Below are 15,577 nucleotides of genomic sequence, written 5' to 3' on the forward strand. Positions count from 1 at the left end.
CAGAAATATGAAGTGGTTGTCCCCTGTTCATTAGACAAGAATGACAAAAGGCAACGGGAACAGAGGAGGGCTCAGGGTTTCTGTGGGCTTACTCATCTTTTATAGCATATTTGGTGAGCATTGTGGCCGAGAAGTTAATTATTAATGTGCCAGTGCAGTGAGAGTGCACCTGAAGGAACTTGGTCAAAATGTTTGGCCCTTAGCTGGTCAGTCTAGTTGAATTTCACTCATGAATGGGCCTAGTGGGAAATCATTTATGATTCTTTAATTAGAGAGAAACAACTTTATGCATTATCTTTGTAGCTCTCCTCTCCACTTTCCTCTCCTTTCTAATTAGAGAAGCAGGGTGGCTCAGGGGAAAGCACGGGCTTGGGAGTCAGAGTTCATGAGTTTGAATCCTGGCTCTGCCACTTGTCAGCTGGGTGACTGTGGGCAAGTCACTTAACTTCTCTGTGCCTCAGTTACCTCATCTGTAAAATGGGGATTAACTGTGAGCCTCATGTGGGACAACCTGATCACCCTGTATCCACCCCAGCGCTTAGAACAGTGCTCTGCACATAGTAAGCGCTTAACAAATACCAACATTATTATTATTATTAATTTCCTCCACTCTCTTCTCCTTCCTCACCTTTCCTCTCCTTTAGCTTCCCTGCTCTTTCCTCTCACCTCTCCACTGTCTCCTCTAGCCTCTGCCCTCTCTCTTCTTCCTTCTCCTATCTCGCATTTTGTCTCTGCTCTCTCTCACCTCTCCGATCTCTCCTTTCACCTCTCTGCTCTCTTCTCTCTTTCCTCTCCTCCTTGGGGAATGAGTCAGTTGAGGGATCCAACGCCGTGCCAGGGTGCTGGAAGCTGAGGCGTGTCCTGGTTTCGGAGGTGTGTGAGTGTGGGTAGCTTCTGAAGAACCTATAGGATTCCACTCCTACAGGGTCTCAAACCCACATTCTGGAAAAGCGAAACCAAACAGACAGCCCAATCCTCCATGCCCATTTGCCTCAGATCACTGCACGGAGGTGCTCCAGCATTGCTGTTTTCCCAACTTGAACATTTCCCCTCCCTCTCAAGTGGCTTAGTGGATAGATTCCAGGCCTGGGAGTCAGAAGGACTTGGGTTCTTATCCCGGCTCTGCTACCTGTTTGCTGTGACCTTAGACAAGTCACTTCACTTCTCTGGGCCTCAGTTACCTCATCTGGAAAATGGGGGTTAAGACTGTGAGCCCCATGTTGGACTGTGTCCAACCTGATTACCATGAATTTACCCCAGTGCTTAGTACAGTGCCTGGCACATCATTGGTGCTTAACCAATACTATTATTATTATGTGGTAACTGCCATATCTCCCAAAACAGACTCCCTCTTCCCTGTCCGAGGCTCCTGGCCTCTCTGGCTGTGAAGAACACTCCCAAAGACAGGAGAAACTGCTTTTTGTGGGCTTTCTAGGAAATTTTAGGAGATGAGAGCTGGGAGAAGATGAAGACCTAAAGATCATCAATTCTTTGTGGCCAGATTCATGTCTTTGACATAATAATAATAATAATAATGTTACTTGTATTTGTTATAATAGGTGCCAAGCACTGGAGTAGATACAAGATCTAAGTCAGACACAATCCCTGTCTCACATGGGGCTCACAGACCAAGTGGGCAAAGAACAGGTATTCAGTCCCCATTTTTTACAGATGAGGAAATTGAGGCACACAGAAGTGAAGCCACCTGCCCAATGTCACACTGCAGTTAAGACAAGCAGCATGTTCTGGTGGTTACCGCAAGGATCTGGAAGTCAGAAGGACCTAAATTCTAGTCCCGGCTCTGCCACTTTCCTGCAGTGTAACCTTAGGCAAGTCACTTCACTTCTCTGTGCCTCAGTTCCCTCATCTGTAAAAAGGGGACTGTGACTGTGAACCCCATGTGGGACATGAATTGTATCCAACCTGATTACCTTGTATCTACCCCAGCACTTAGAACAGTGCCTGGCACGTAGTAAGCACTTTACAAATATCTCTTTTAAAAAAGGTGGCAGAGTCATGATTAGAACCCAAAGCTTCTGACTCCCAGGCCCAGTGCTTTTTCCACTAGACTATGCTGCTTCTCAAGTGCTTAGTTCAGTGCTCTGTGCACAGTAGGTTCTCAATAAATACTACTGATTGATGAATAGGAGGTCATTTTCATCTCTTCTTTGGCTGGCAACTTCTCCCTGACAGGTTTTGGTTTCTTCTTGGCTGGAGGAAAGGGAGTGTCTGCTGGGAGCCATAAGAGGAGGAGATCGAAGGTTAGATCACAGTGGTCAGGGTGTAGCCAGTGTCTGCTACTAGGGTGAGGCCAGCTGGGAGGGTGGGTGAGTGAGGTGCGGCCTTGTATCTTCAGTGCCTGAGAAGGGGAGAGGGAAAAAGGGATAGAGAGATGGAGGGAAAGATAGGGAGAGAAAGGGAGAGAGGGAGGGAGGGAGAGGGAAACAAAGGGAGAGGGAGAGAGAAAGGGAGGGAGGAAAGGGGGGGTGGAAAAAGGGAGAGACTAAGCCTCTTTGTCCTCAGTTTCCCCTCCCATCTGCATCATCTTGACTCGATCCCTTTGTTCCCCCCCACCCCACAGCAGTTATGTACATATGTATATACCTAGAATTCTATTTTTATATTGATGCCTGTTTACTTATTTGGATGTCTTTCTCCCCCTCTCTAGGCTGTAAGCCCGGTGTGGTCAGGAAATGTCTCTATTGCTGAATTGTACTTTCCAAGTGCTTAGTACAGTGCTCTGCACACAGTAAGCGCTTAGAGAAGCAGCGTGGCTCAGTGGAAAGAGCACGGCTTGGGAGTCAGAGGTCATGGGTTCAAATCCCTCCTCAGATGCTTGTCAGCTGTGTGACTTTGGGCAAGTCACTTAACTTCTCTGTGCCCAGTTACCTCATCTTTGAGCCCCACGTGGGACAACCTGATCACCTTGTATCCTCTCCAGCACTTAGAACAGTGCTTTGCACAAAGTAAGCACTTAACAAATGCCATCATTATTAGATTAAATATGATTGAATGAGAGAGAGAGAGAGAGAGAGAAAAGGAGAGAGGGAGGGAGAAAAGAGTGAGAGAAAGAGCCTCTTGGTTGAATTGCTAAAACCTGAGGCAGATGGTCTTTATGGCCTATTATTGGGATGAGCCGGGGCCTGGGAGTCAGAGGCCTTGGGCTCCAACCCCAACTCCAGTATTTGCCAGCTATAACACCTTTCTCTGTACCTCAGGTTCCTCCTCTGTAAAATGGGTATTCAGTATCTGTTCTCCCTCCCCCTTTGGCTGTAAGCCCCATGTGGGACAGGGACTGCGTGTGACCTGATCATCTTGTTTTTACCCCAGTACTCAGGATAATGACCGACACATAGTAATGCATAACAAATACTGCTACTATTATTATAAATTATTTTTATGACCTGTGTGTTTTTTGTATAGGGGAGGCAGGGCATGAAAGGGATTGGGTTTCAGCTTGGAACAGAAAATGCAGCAGACCAGGGAGGTAGCAAGAGTCAATAGACTCTGTTGGGTGAGTGGAGACAGGTGGCTACAAGGTAGAACGGCCATGTGTTTTTTCTCTGTAACCTTTGCAACACATCCTGGCTCTTCTAATCTGAGGCATTGCCTACAGGTGCTTACATAAACTACATCTCTTAGGAGATCTAGTTTTGAAGAAAAAGACTCGATTCAGTACAGTTTTTATTCTTTATCTTAATCTAACCCACCTATGAGAATTTTTTTTCTCCCTCTCTGGTGTATCCTCTTTCTCCTCTAATCACAAAACGTTATCGTCTCACAGTATCACGCTCATTTAAGTTCCTCTGTGATGCCAGGCTGGGATAGCATAAGAGCTGCTATTTCAGAGCAGCTCTTTATTCTATTTTTTTCAATGGTATTTGTTAAGCACTTACTATGTGCCAGAAGCTGTCTTAAGCGCTGGGGTAGATAGAAGGTAATCAGGTTGGGCACAGTTCAAGTCCCATGTGGGGCTCAAGGTCTTAATCCACATTTTACAGAGGAGGTAACTGAGGCACAGGGAAGTTGCCCAAGGTCACACAGAAGACAAACGGCAGAGCCGGGATTAGAATTCAGGTCTTCTGACCCCGAAGCCTGCCATCTATTCACTAGGCCATGCGGCTTTTCTCCGTTGAGAGAGATGGGTCTTTCTAATGGCAGCTTACCTGACTAACCTCCTAGTTTGGGGGGCTGAATATCCCCTTATTACTGAGGACTCACCTAGTCCCAGACCCGGGACTGTGGCACAAAATCATCATTGCCTAATAGCTAGAGCACAGGCTTTGGAGTCAGAGGACCTGGGTTCTAATTCTGACCCTGCTGTGTGACCTTGAGCCAGTCACTTCACTTCTCAGGGCCTCAGTTCCCTCATCTGTAGGGATTAAGACTGTGAGCCCCATGTGGGACCTGAACTGTGTCCAACCTGATTAGCTTGTACTAATAGCTATACTCCAGCGCATAGTACAGTGTCTGTCACATAGCGTTTAATGAATACCACAATTATTATGATCAACCCCAGCAGTCAGTACAGTGCCTGGAACATAGTAAGCACTTAACAAATACCATTATTATCATTATTATTATTATTATTCTGCTCCTTTCCAAGACTGGGCTTTGGAGGCATAGGCATCTTGGGGTTTCTCTCTCCTCAGGGTGCCATTTCCTACAACCATCAGCTCTCAGGGCCCCCCAAACCCAGCTGCTTGGTGAAGACTACCTGCCCTTCTCCATCCGCCATAGGTTGTCTTTGCTGTCTGAGCTCCTGTTCTGAGAGGGAAAGTGGCCAAGGGACTGTCCAGGACCCGATCTTTGGAGCCAGAAGAGGAAGAGAGATTCTGGGCCTATGACGTTGTTGGCCGAGGTCAGGGAGAATCTAGCAACCTGCTGGTACCATCTCCACTTCTGATTTTCAGAAGTAATTATCAATCAGTTGTATGTATTTATTCACCCCTCCCTTGGCCCCACAGCAGTTATATACCTATCCATAATTAATTTATTTATATTAATGTCTGTCTCCGCTCTAGATTGTGAACTTGTTGCTGACAGGGAACATGTCTACCAACTCTGTTATATTGTTATATTGTACTCTCCCAAGAGCTTAGTACAGTGCTCTGCCCATTGTAAACACTCAATAAATATGATTGATTGACTGAGCACTTACTGTGTGTAGATCTCTGTCCAAAGTTCTTGGGAGAACACAGTACAAAAGAGTTGGTAGACATGATCCCTCCCCACAAGAAGCTTGCAGTCTAGATATCACAGCTTACAGTTTATGATATTTGTTAAGCATTTACTCTGTGCCAAAGCCCTGTGCTAAGCATAGGGTAGATGTAAGTCAATCTAATTGGACACTATCTCCATCCCACAGGGAGCTCACAACCTAAGAGGCAGGGAGAATGGGCATCTGATCCTCATTTTACCAAGAAGGAAACTAAAGCTCAGAGAGGTTCAGTGACGTGCCCCAGGTGGCACAGCAGATCCGTGACCAAGCTGGGACTAGCTGGAAAGAGCCTGGGCCTTGGATCCAGAGAACCTGGGTTCCAATCCCAGTTCTGCCATTTACCTGCTGTGTGATCTGGGGCAAGTCACTGGATCCAGAGAACCTGGGTTCTAATCCCAGCTCTGCCATAGAGAAGCAGCGTGGCTCAGTGGAAAGAGCCCGGGCTTGGGAGTCAGAGGTCATGAGTTCCAATCCCGGCTCTGCCACTTGTCAGCTGGGTGACTGTGGGCAAGTCACTTAACTTCTCTGTGCCTCAGTTACCTCATCTGTAAAATGGGGATTAACTGTGAGCCTCACGTGGGACAACCTGATTACCCTGTATCTACCCCAGCGCTTAGAACAGTGCTCGGCACATAGTAAGCGCTTAACGAATACCAACATTATTATTTACCTGCTGTATGATCTCGGGCAAGTCACTTCTTGTGCCTCAGTTCTCTCATCTGGATAATGGAGATTTAATTCCCATTCTCCCTCCTACTTATTCTGTGAACCCCATGTGAGAGCCTATTAGCCTGAATCTACCCCAGCGCTTAGTACAGTGCTTGGCAATAGGAAAGCCTTAGCAAAATACCACAATTACTGGAGCTCACTAGGCACTAGACTAGAACCCCCAGGCACAGCCCTAGGCTCTGGGAGAGTGACCCGGTGCCACATCTGATCCACTCATGGGGTGGTGGTCGATGATGAGTTTGGGGGCTATCAATCGTCCATTACCACGAGGAGCTCAGAGTCTGTATTGGTGGTGAGGCTGGAAGAATTAGAATTTTTATGATATTCAGTACGTACTATGTGCAAGACGCTGTATTAAGCTCTGGGGAAGAGACAAGCTAATTACGTTGGACACATAGAGTGCTGTGCCTATCTCGGGAGAGGGTCATAATGATGACATGTAGGGCTTCCTGGCAGTCGGGTGGAAGTCAGGTAGGGAAACAGAGTGGCATTGTGGATCAAAGCCCGGGCTTGGAAGCCAGAGCATCTGCATTCTAATTCCAGCTCCACCACTTGCCTGCTATATGACCAAAGTCAAGTCATTTAACCTCACTGTGCCTCGGTTTCCTCAACTGCAAAATGGGGATTCAGTACCTGTTCTCCCTCCTACTTAGGCTGTGAGCCCCATGTGGGGCAGCAACCGTATTTAGTCTGGTTAACTTGTATCTACTTCAGCTCTTAGAACAGCGCTTGACACGTAATAAATGCTTAACAAATGTCATAAATAAAAAAGAAAGAAGTGGGTCTCAGAGGGTAGTTATCCTCACAGAATGGCCCTGGAGGATTTCATTTGAGAGCATCAGCGGCTTGGGGGAGAGAGGTGACCGAGGTTGAGCATTTGTGTGTCTGTTTAGAAATGAAATAGTTTTGGAATCACATTGAAAGACTTAGGTCCCATTAAAAGAGGGATTTGGGTCCGGGGGTCTTGTCAAGGTTTGTCTGCAGGGTCACGGAGCTTTCCTGAATGGGAGGCAATGGAGACAACTGGTCAAAAGGAAATCATTTGGGGCAGGGACTGTATCCACCCTAATTAACTTGTGTCTACTTCAGTGCTTAGGACAGTGCTTGGTACATAGCAAGTGCTGAACAAATACCATTAAAAAAAAAAGGAATTTTGGTCCAGGGGTCTTGTCACATGCAATCTGCAGGGTCAAGGAGGTCTGCAGAATGGGAACAGGGGAGATGATTGGTCAAAAGAGAAGCAGCGTGGCTTAGTGGAAAGAGCACGGGCTTGGGAGTCAGAGGACATGGGTTCTAATGCCGCCTCCGCCAGTTGTCTGCTGTGTGACCTTGGGCAAGTCACTTAGCTTCCCTGTGCCTCAGTTTCCTCATCTGTAAAATGGGGATTAAAAGTGTGAGCCCACGTGGGATAACCTGATTAACCTGTATCTACTCCAGCGCTTAGAACAGTGCTTAGCATGTAGTAAGTGCTTAACAAATACCATAAATGTTATTATTTAAAATGGAACTCACCTTGCAAACTTGTTTTCTAGCTTCAGCTCCTCCCTCCCCTAGGGCCTGGAACACGGAGTCGGAAGGACCCTTTTCTCACTGCACCTTCAAATAGAAGGCAAAAAATGCCTGAGATTGCAATTCCTGCATGAAGGCACTGCTCTGACAAAGGCAAATCCAGTTCTGCTCATTTTGAATTGGATATCCAGACCCATGGAGCTGGGAGGGAATTTCCTACTTAGGTCAGAAGTTCCTTGAGGGCAGGGATCGTGCCTGCCAACTCTGTTGTATTCTGCCAAGTGCTTGATGCGGGACTTGGCACCGAGTAAGTGCTCAGTCGATGCAATTGATTTGGGCAATGGCAGGAGCTAGATGGGCATTGGAAATGCCACCTGCTGGTCTAGCCATGCTGGACCCTCTGCCCCTGGCTGGCTGGGCAGTGGAGGTTAGTGGGATGCGTTTCCCAAGAGTACTTGCGTTCTCTGGAGAAAAAGAGAAGCTGCCAGGACCTCTCCCAAATGGTGCCATTTTCCTTCTCCTCCTTCCTTGCCATTTTTCCCCTCAGCACCCACCTAACCTCCCAATATCTCCCGCTTCATCTTAGGTCAAAAGTTGGACTTTCCTGGGGAACAAACCTAACCCTCTATACAGGGCTATAGGCCCAGCAAATAATTGGCCAAAACTTTTAAGCTTGATCTCCATGGAACCGTGATGCAATAGGCTTCCCCTAGACACTTAACTTCTTCCCCAGAGGGCCTTTTTAAAAATGTTGTAATTTTTTAAATGGTATTTATTAAGTACTTACCACGTGTCAAGCACTGTTCTAAGCACTGAGGTAGATACAAGTTAAGCTGAATACAGTCCCTGTCCCACTGATTAACTTGTAATCCAAACAAGTTAATACAAGCTTGTATTAATACTTATATAATACAATACTTGTATCTTCCCCAGGGCTTAGAGCAGTGTCTGGCACATAGTGCTTAACCTGTACCATTATTATTATTGTTGTTGTTGTTGCTGTTATGGGGCTCAAAGTATAAGTAGGACGGAGAACAGATACTGAGTGCTCATTTTGCAGTTAAGAAAACGGAGGCAAAGAGAAGTGAAGTGACTTCCCCATGGTCACACAGCAGGCAAGTAGCAGAGCCAGGGTTAGAACCCAGATCCTTCTGACTCCCAGTCCCTGCTCTTTTCACTAGGCCATGCAGCTTCCTTTTTACTTGAAGAGGCCACTTTACTATTCCTCACCTTTGAGGTCCAGGAAACTCTAGGCACCGAGAAGTAGAACATCTCTCTGGCTGGTTGGAGAAGAGGCCCAGGATCTTGGTCTCTAATCTTTCTTTCCCTGGAGGTGGGAGCTTGCTGGTGACCCCTTCAGGGAGGGCTTGGGCCATGGGCCTTGTAACATCCTGGTGTGGATGGACCAGCCCCGCCCTTCTCCGCCCCAGGGAGGATGCTAAGCTCTGAGCCTTAAGTATGACTGAGAGAAAAGATGAAACTCCGGAGGGAGCTGGCTAGAAATAAAAAAAAAACAGCTTGAAATAAAGGCTGAAACTGTGGGCTTTATAAACAAGGAATTATTGTCTCAGCATCCCATTTGTCCTTATAATTACTCCCAAGCCATGTTAATAGGAGCAGTAAAAGGCTGACTGTTTTTTTTTGGAGGGAAATGAGAAGAACGGTATCTTTTTTTTGGCTCAGAAACCCACTAGGTTCACCTTCTAACTGTACTTTGGTGCTTGACTCTCCTGCCCCCAACCTCTCACTCACACCATTCCCCCAGCCTGAAAGCCCCTTCCCCAGAATCTGCCAGCCCACAGCTCTCCTCATCTTCAAAAGCCCTCCAAAAATCCCACCTCCTCCAGGAAGACTTGCCCAATTAATTCACAATACCCCAGGCAGGCCGGGGTACAACTTCCTTGGAAGTTGTACATTTTACTCCTATTCTCAGCACTCATGTCCATCTGTATATTTTTGTTTGCACACTTAACCACTTGTTCAGGCATTTTTCCCAGATCTATTTGGGCTACTCCCTTCTGTATCTTTGTTCTTCCTCTTGCTTCCACTCTTTGTAAAGTATTTTTGCCTCAGTTGCCTCCATTAAGTTGCGAGTTCTAATGGTTGCATTTATTGCTCATCAATCAGTCAATGAATGGTATTTCTTGAATGGACACTGTGTGCAGAGCTTGGGAAAGCACATAATGATGGAGGTATTTGTTAAGCGCTTGCTATGTGTCAAACACTGTTTTAAGCACTGGGGTAGGTACAAGCTAATCAGGTTGGACATAGTCCTTGTCTCACATGGGCTCTCAGTCTCAATGCTCATTTTGCAGATGAGGTAACTTAGACCCAGAGAAGTTAAGTGATTTGCCCAAAGTTACACAGCAGACAAGTGGTGGAGCCCAGATTAGTACCCAGATTTCCAGGCCTGGGCTTTTTCCACTGGGTCATGCTGCTTTTCCACCATCTGCTGAGTTCAGAGCACTGTACTGAGCGCAGGGGAGAGTGCAAAAGAGAAGACACAATTCTTGCCCTTGAAGGCTACACAGTCTAGCTGGGGACTCTGAATTGCTTACAGGAAAAGAAATAGAATGTATAAGGTATGTACACACACACACAACGCACACACAACGCCCCCCCTCCCTCCAACTGAAATACCACCACAACACACATATTGCGGTGGTATTTCAGCTGCTGCATTTAAGAACGGGCAAAGGCAGATGCCTGCCCATCTGTGGAGAGTCTTGGGGGAAGCCTGTCCAGAGGCAGAGGGATGACCTAGATGGGTTCTTGGGGCTCTTCCCAATCCAGTGGTTCTGGGATGGTTGGTTAATGGATCCTGAAGTAGTCTCCACGAGAGGGACTCTGCCAATCGTGGTAATTTTCTTCAAAATGATAGTCTCATCCTTCACCATCCTGAAGCAACATGGTGTAGTGGGCAGAGCACAGGCTTGGGAGTCAGAAGGTCATGGGTTCTAATCCCGACTTTGCCACTTTGCTCTGTGACCTTGGGCAAGTCACTAAACATCTCTGTGCCTCAGTTCCCTCATCTGTAAAATGGGACCCAAGACTGTGAGCCCTATGTGGGACAGGGACTGTGTCCAACCTGATTATCTTGTATCTACCCCAGCGCTTAGAACAGTGCCTGGCACATAGTAAGTGCTTAACAAATACCATAATAATAATCCTTCGGACTGAATGTGCAGAATTGAAATCCTCACCAAATTCAGCTCACCTATTGCCCCTCAGACTTATCTCTCCACCTCCAATCACAATGTGAAAGGCGACAGTGGATGGGGAGTGAGATCAGCTAAGTCCTGAGTCCTGTGAATCTGGTGGCAAGGTGAAGTTTTTTTGGAAAAAGGAGTTGCCTTCTCAAGAAGTGTGGCCTAATGGAAAGATAGCAGGTCTGGGAATCAGAGGACCTGGATTTTATTCCTGGCTCTGCCATTTTCATCTATGTGATTTTGGACAAATCACTCTTTGTCTCTGTGCCTCAGTTCCCTCATCTGTAAAATGGGAATTAAGACTCAGAGCCCCATGTAGGACAGGGACCGCATCCAGCCTGATAACTGTATATCTACCCCACTGTTTAGAACAGTGCTTGGCACAGAGAAGTGCTTTACAAATACCATAAAAAATTCAAAAATATTGACTGAGAAATGTAAAACAGATTGCCACGATTGACCAACCATTACGGAAATGAGGGTTTTCCTGACCTACTGGAAAATTTTGAGATTCCAGGGAATGTTTCTTACCCAGGTATAATAGGTTCATTGCATTGATCTATAGCATCGAGTAGGCTGCTCTTAATCAATCAAAGCTGTTTGTTGAGTGCTTACTTTGTGCAGACTGTAGGCTCGTTGTGGGCTTGGAGTGTATCTAATAATAATAATAATAATAATGTTGGTATTTGTTAAGCGCTTACTATGTGCCGAGCACTGTTCTAAGCGCTGGGGTAGACATAGGGGAATCAGGTTGTCCCACGTGGGGCTCACAGTCTTAATCCCCATTTTACAGATGAGGGAACTGAGGCACAGAGAAGTTAAGTGACTTGCCCACAGTCACACAGCCGACAAGTGGCAGAGCTGGGATTCGAACTCATGAGCCCTGACTCCAAAGCCCATGCTCTTTCCACTGAGCCACGTAATGTTGGTATTTGTTAAGCGCTTACTATGTGCAGAGCACTGTTCTAAGCGCTGGGGTAAATACAGGGTAATCAGGTTGTCCCACGTGAGGCTCACAGTTAATCCCCATTTTACAGATGAGGTAACTGAGGCACAGAGAAATTAAGTGACTTGCCCACAGTCACACAGCTGACAAGTGACAGAGCCGGGAATCGAACCCATGACCTCTGACTCCGAATCCCAGGCTCTTTCCACTGAGCCACGCTGCTTCCCCAACTTCTGCCAACTCTATTGTATTAGTGCATGCTCTGCACACAGTAAGTGCTTATTAAATACTACTGATGATGATGCAAAGCACTGTCTTAAACGCTTGGAGTACAATACAGTAGAATTGGTACACGAACCCTGCCCATCAGGAGCTTACTGTAGCTCACAGTCTGTAGATCAACAATGGATAAAAATGGTCATGCCTAAAGAGAGACTGAAGTGAATAGTAATTTCCCAAATGCTTAGTACAGTGCTCCGCACACAGTAGGCACTCAATAAACACGATTTAAATAAATGAATCACAGCATTGGGCCTGGCTTTTGGGCTACTTTCCTGATTAAGTGGATATCAGATCTTATCTGCATCTGGTCTTCCTGGCTGGCATCAAGATCAGCCCCTTGTGACTCCACAGGACTTGGTCCAGAGATGATGCCATTTATGCCAGGGAAATTCGAGCAGATCCGTTATCCGGGCCCAGCCCTTAACAGCTCTCATCATCAGGAAGTTTTGGCTGAAATCTAACCTAAATCTCTCCTACTGCATTTGAAAAGCCCTTCCCTCTCATTCTGTCCTCAGGGAAGATGGCGGACAGACAGGTCACCATTCACAATCTAATATATTGTAGTGATTCCCCACACTTGGCCAACCTTATTTTATTGGGGAACAAACTCTGGGGGTGGGGAGTCTGCTCTGCTTCTGTCACCATTGGAAGACTTTCTTTGTTCACCGGTAGGGGAGATTTCCCAAACTGTGCTCCAAACTGTGCTCCAAACCTCCATCCTCCACAAGCACTCGCCTGGGGAAGTCACCGTTCCTCAGTTGATCCTGCAGAGCTGGCAAATGAAGCGCCTGATGAGTTTTCCAGGTGGGGTGTGGAATAATCGGGGGCACGTTCCGGAAGCGTCGGCCGTGTAGCTGGGATCTGGATGCGTTCTGCCAACAGAGACTGTCATCTATGTGAAAGGTGGGCTATTGAAGTGGGGGGGTCTGAAGCCCCCTCTCTGGTGAGCAGCATGGCTTCGTGGAAAGAACACGGGCCTGGGAGTCAGAGGACCTGGGTTCTAATTTCGGCTCTGCCACTGGACTTCTGTGTGACTTTAGACGAGTCACTTTGCTGTGCTTCAGTTTCCTTGTCCGTAAAATGGGGATTCAATATCTGTTCTTCCTCCTGTGAGCTCAGGTGGTTCAGGGACAGACATTGAGTCCAGCGTGCATATACTGTATCCATCTCAGCCCTTTGTGCACTGTTTGGTAACTAGTAAGTGCTTAATAAATATGATTATGTTTATTATTATTTTCAGTCTTTGCTATATCAGTCAATGGCAGGACCATCAGTCTTGGTTTGGAATGTGCTTTTGAGAGAGAAGGATCATCTCACAGTGGTATGAGACTGGCAATTGGTGTTTGCCTTTGAATGCCTGTGCAATTAAGTGACCCTTATTTCCTGGACTTTTCCAGAGAGGACACTCTGAAGTGGTCATTCAGTCTTCTTGCATTTTCACACCTGTCCTGCAGATCAGGTAGCAGGAGGAATTTGAGTCAGATGAATGGCAACAGGCTACTCAATCTGAAATTTAGCAATGCCTAAGTAGTTTTTAGCTCAATGGTTTTCTAACTCTTCATTTTCAGGGTATTTTCTCCAATGTTTTTTTTTTTTAATGGTGTTTGTTAAGCACTTACTATGTGCCAGGTACTGTTCTAAGCACTGGGGTAGATACCAGCTAATCAGGTTGGACACAGTCCATGTCCCACACGGGGTTCACAGTCTTAATCCCCATTTTACATATGAGGAAACTGAGGTCCAGAAGAATGAAATAGATACCCCAGGAGCACATAGCAGACAAGTGGCAGAGTGGGGATTAGAACTCAGGTCCTCTGACACCATGCTCTTTCCATAAGGCCACTCTGCTTTCCAGAGTGCTTTTTTTCCCCTTACCTAGTTAGTGCATTCCAAAAGTATTATGCTGTTATAAGGCACCAGTAATGGAGTCGTGGAGACAGGGAATTGGGTGTGTGAGGGAACTAAGTAGTCTTACAGGCTCCCGTCATAAGTGAAGCCTGGAGTTTTCCACACTTGACACCATTCATTTTGCTTGCAAGCTTCAACCTCATTCAATTCAATTGATTGATTGAAACTCTCCTTCCAGGTGGTGCTTACTGTACTAAGTGCTTGGGAGAATATAGTACAACAACAGACACACTCCCTGCCCAAAATGAGCTCACAGACTAGGGATGATATTTGTTAAGCACTTAGTATGTGCCAGGCACTGTACTGAGGTGGATATAAGAAAATCAAGTTGGACACAGCCCCTGTCCCATATGGGGCTCACAGTCTCTATGCCCATTTTACAGACAAGGTAACTAAAGCACAGAGAAATAAAGTGACATGCCCAAGGTCACACAGTGGAAAGTGGCAGATCTGGGATTAGAACCCATTTTACTTGCCGCCTTTTTACTCAATAAGTACTCAATAAATACAATTGAATGAATGAATGCCTAACAAATACCATAAAAAAAAGCAAAAATTGGCATTTTTTGGGTGCTACTGAGTTCAGAACACTGTAATAAGCAATTGGGAGAGTACAGCACTTGGGAGAGGAGCAGTGTGGCTCAGTGGAAAGAGCCCAGGCTTGGGAACCAGAGGTCATGGGTTCTAATCCCAACTCTGCCACTTGTCAGCTGTGTGACTTTGGGCAAGTCACTTCACTTCTCTGTGCCTCAGCTACCTCATCTGCAAAATGGGGTTTAAGACTGTGAGCCTCATGTGGGACAACCTGATCACCTTGTATCCCTCAGCACTTAGAACAGTGCTTTGCACATAGTAAGCGCTTAACAAATACCATTATCATTATTATTATTGCAGTACAGTAGAGTAGATATAAATGATGCCTTCCCAGAAGGATTACAAATTTAGATGGGGAGACAGTCATTAAAATAAAGTACATAAGTGCTGTGGACTAGAGGATAGGAAAATATCAGAGTGCTTAAGGGGAATAAATTAATCAATGAGTGGTATTGAGCAGTTATTGTGTGCAGAGTACTGTCAGTCAGTCAGTTGTATTTATTGAACTCTTACTGTGTGCCGAGCAGAATACTAAGCACATGGGAGAGTACACTAGAACAATGTACTGTACTAAAAAAGTCCAAGTGCATGGGCAGTGGCAGAAGGAAGGGCTTAGACATTTACTGAGTGCTTACTGTGTGCAGAGCACTGTACTAAGTACTTGGAAGAGTACCTTATAACAGGAGCTTACAGATTTAGAGAGGGCAGTAGACGTTAAAATAAATTGCAGATGGTTGTATGCTTAAGTGATGTGGGGCTGGGGGAGGGGAAAATATCAAAATCCTTGCAGGGAACAGACTTAATTGTGTAGGCGATGCAAAAGAGAAGGTTTGAACATAGAAATCAAATACATTTTGGCAGGCTTCATATGTGTGTGGGCGCCTTCTCGCAAATGGGGAAGAAAACACTAGGTGCTGTCCGAGAAGTTTTACAGTTTTATTTCTATCTGGGGTGCCGGAGATAAAAAACCCCAAATCTTGTGATTGGACTCTGGTAGAGCGGCCTGGCTCTATTTTAAATTCAGAACATTTGGCTCCCCAGTCTTCTCCGCTGGGAGAGGTTTTTGCTGGGAAGATTAACTGAAGATGTCTGCGAGCAAAGGTTTTTGGTTTTTTTATTTGTTTAAGAAGGGAATAATTAAATTAAAAAAAACAAAAACAAAAACACCCTTCTCCTTTC

General features: G+C 46.0%; 1 protein-coding gene across 7 annotated transcripts in view; it reads left to right on the forward strand.

Moving 5' to 3' along the window:
• Positions 1–15,577, forward strand: part of PLEKHA7 (pleckstrin homology domain containing A7) — a 243,919-nt gene that overhangs the window by 92,906 nt on the left and 135,436 nt on the right. The gene's annotated exons all lie outside the window — the stretch shown is intronic.

Source organism: Ornithorhynchus anatinus, chromosome 3, assembly GCF_004115215.2.
Source record: "Ornithorhynchus anatinus isolate Pmale09 chromosome 3, mOrnAna1.pri.v4, whole genome shotgun sequence".
In the NCBI taxonomy this organism is placed as follows: Eukaryota; Metazoa; Chordata; class Mammalia; order Monotremata; family Ornithorhynchidae; genus Ornithorhynchus; species Ornithorhynchus anatinus.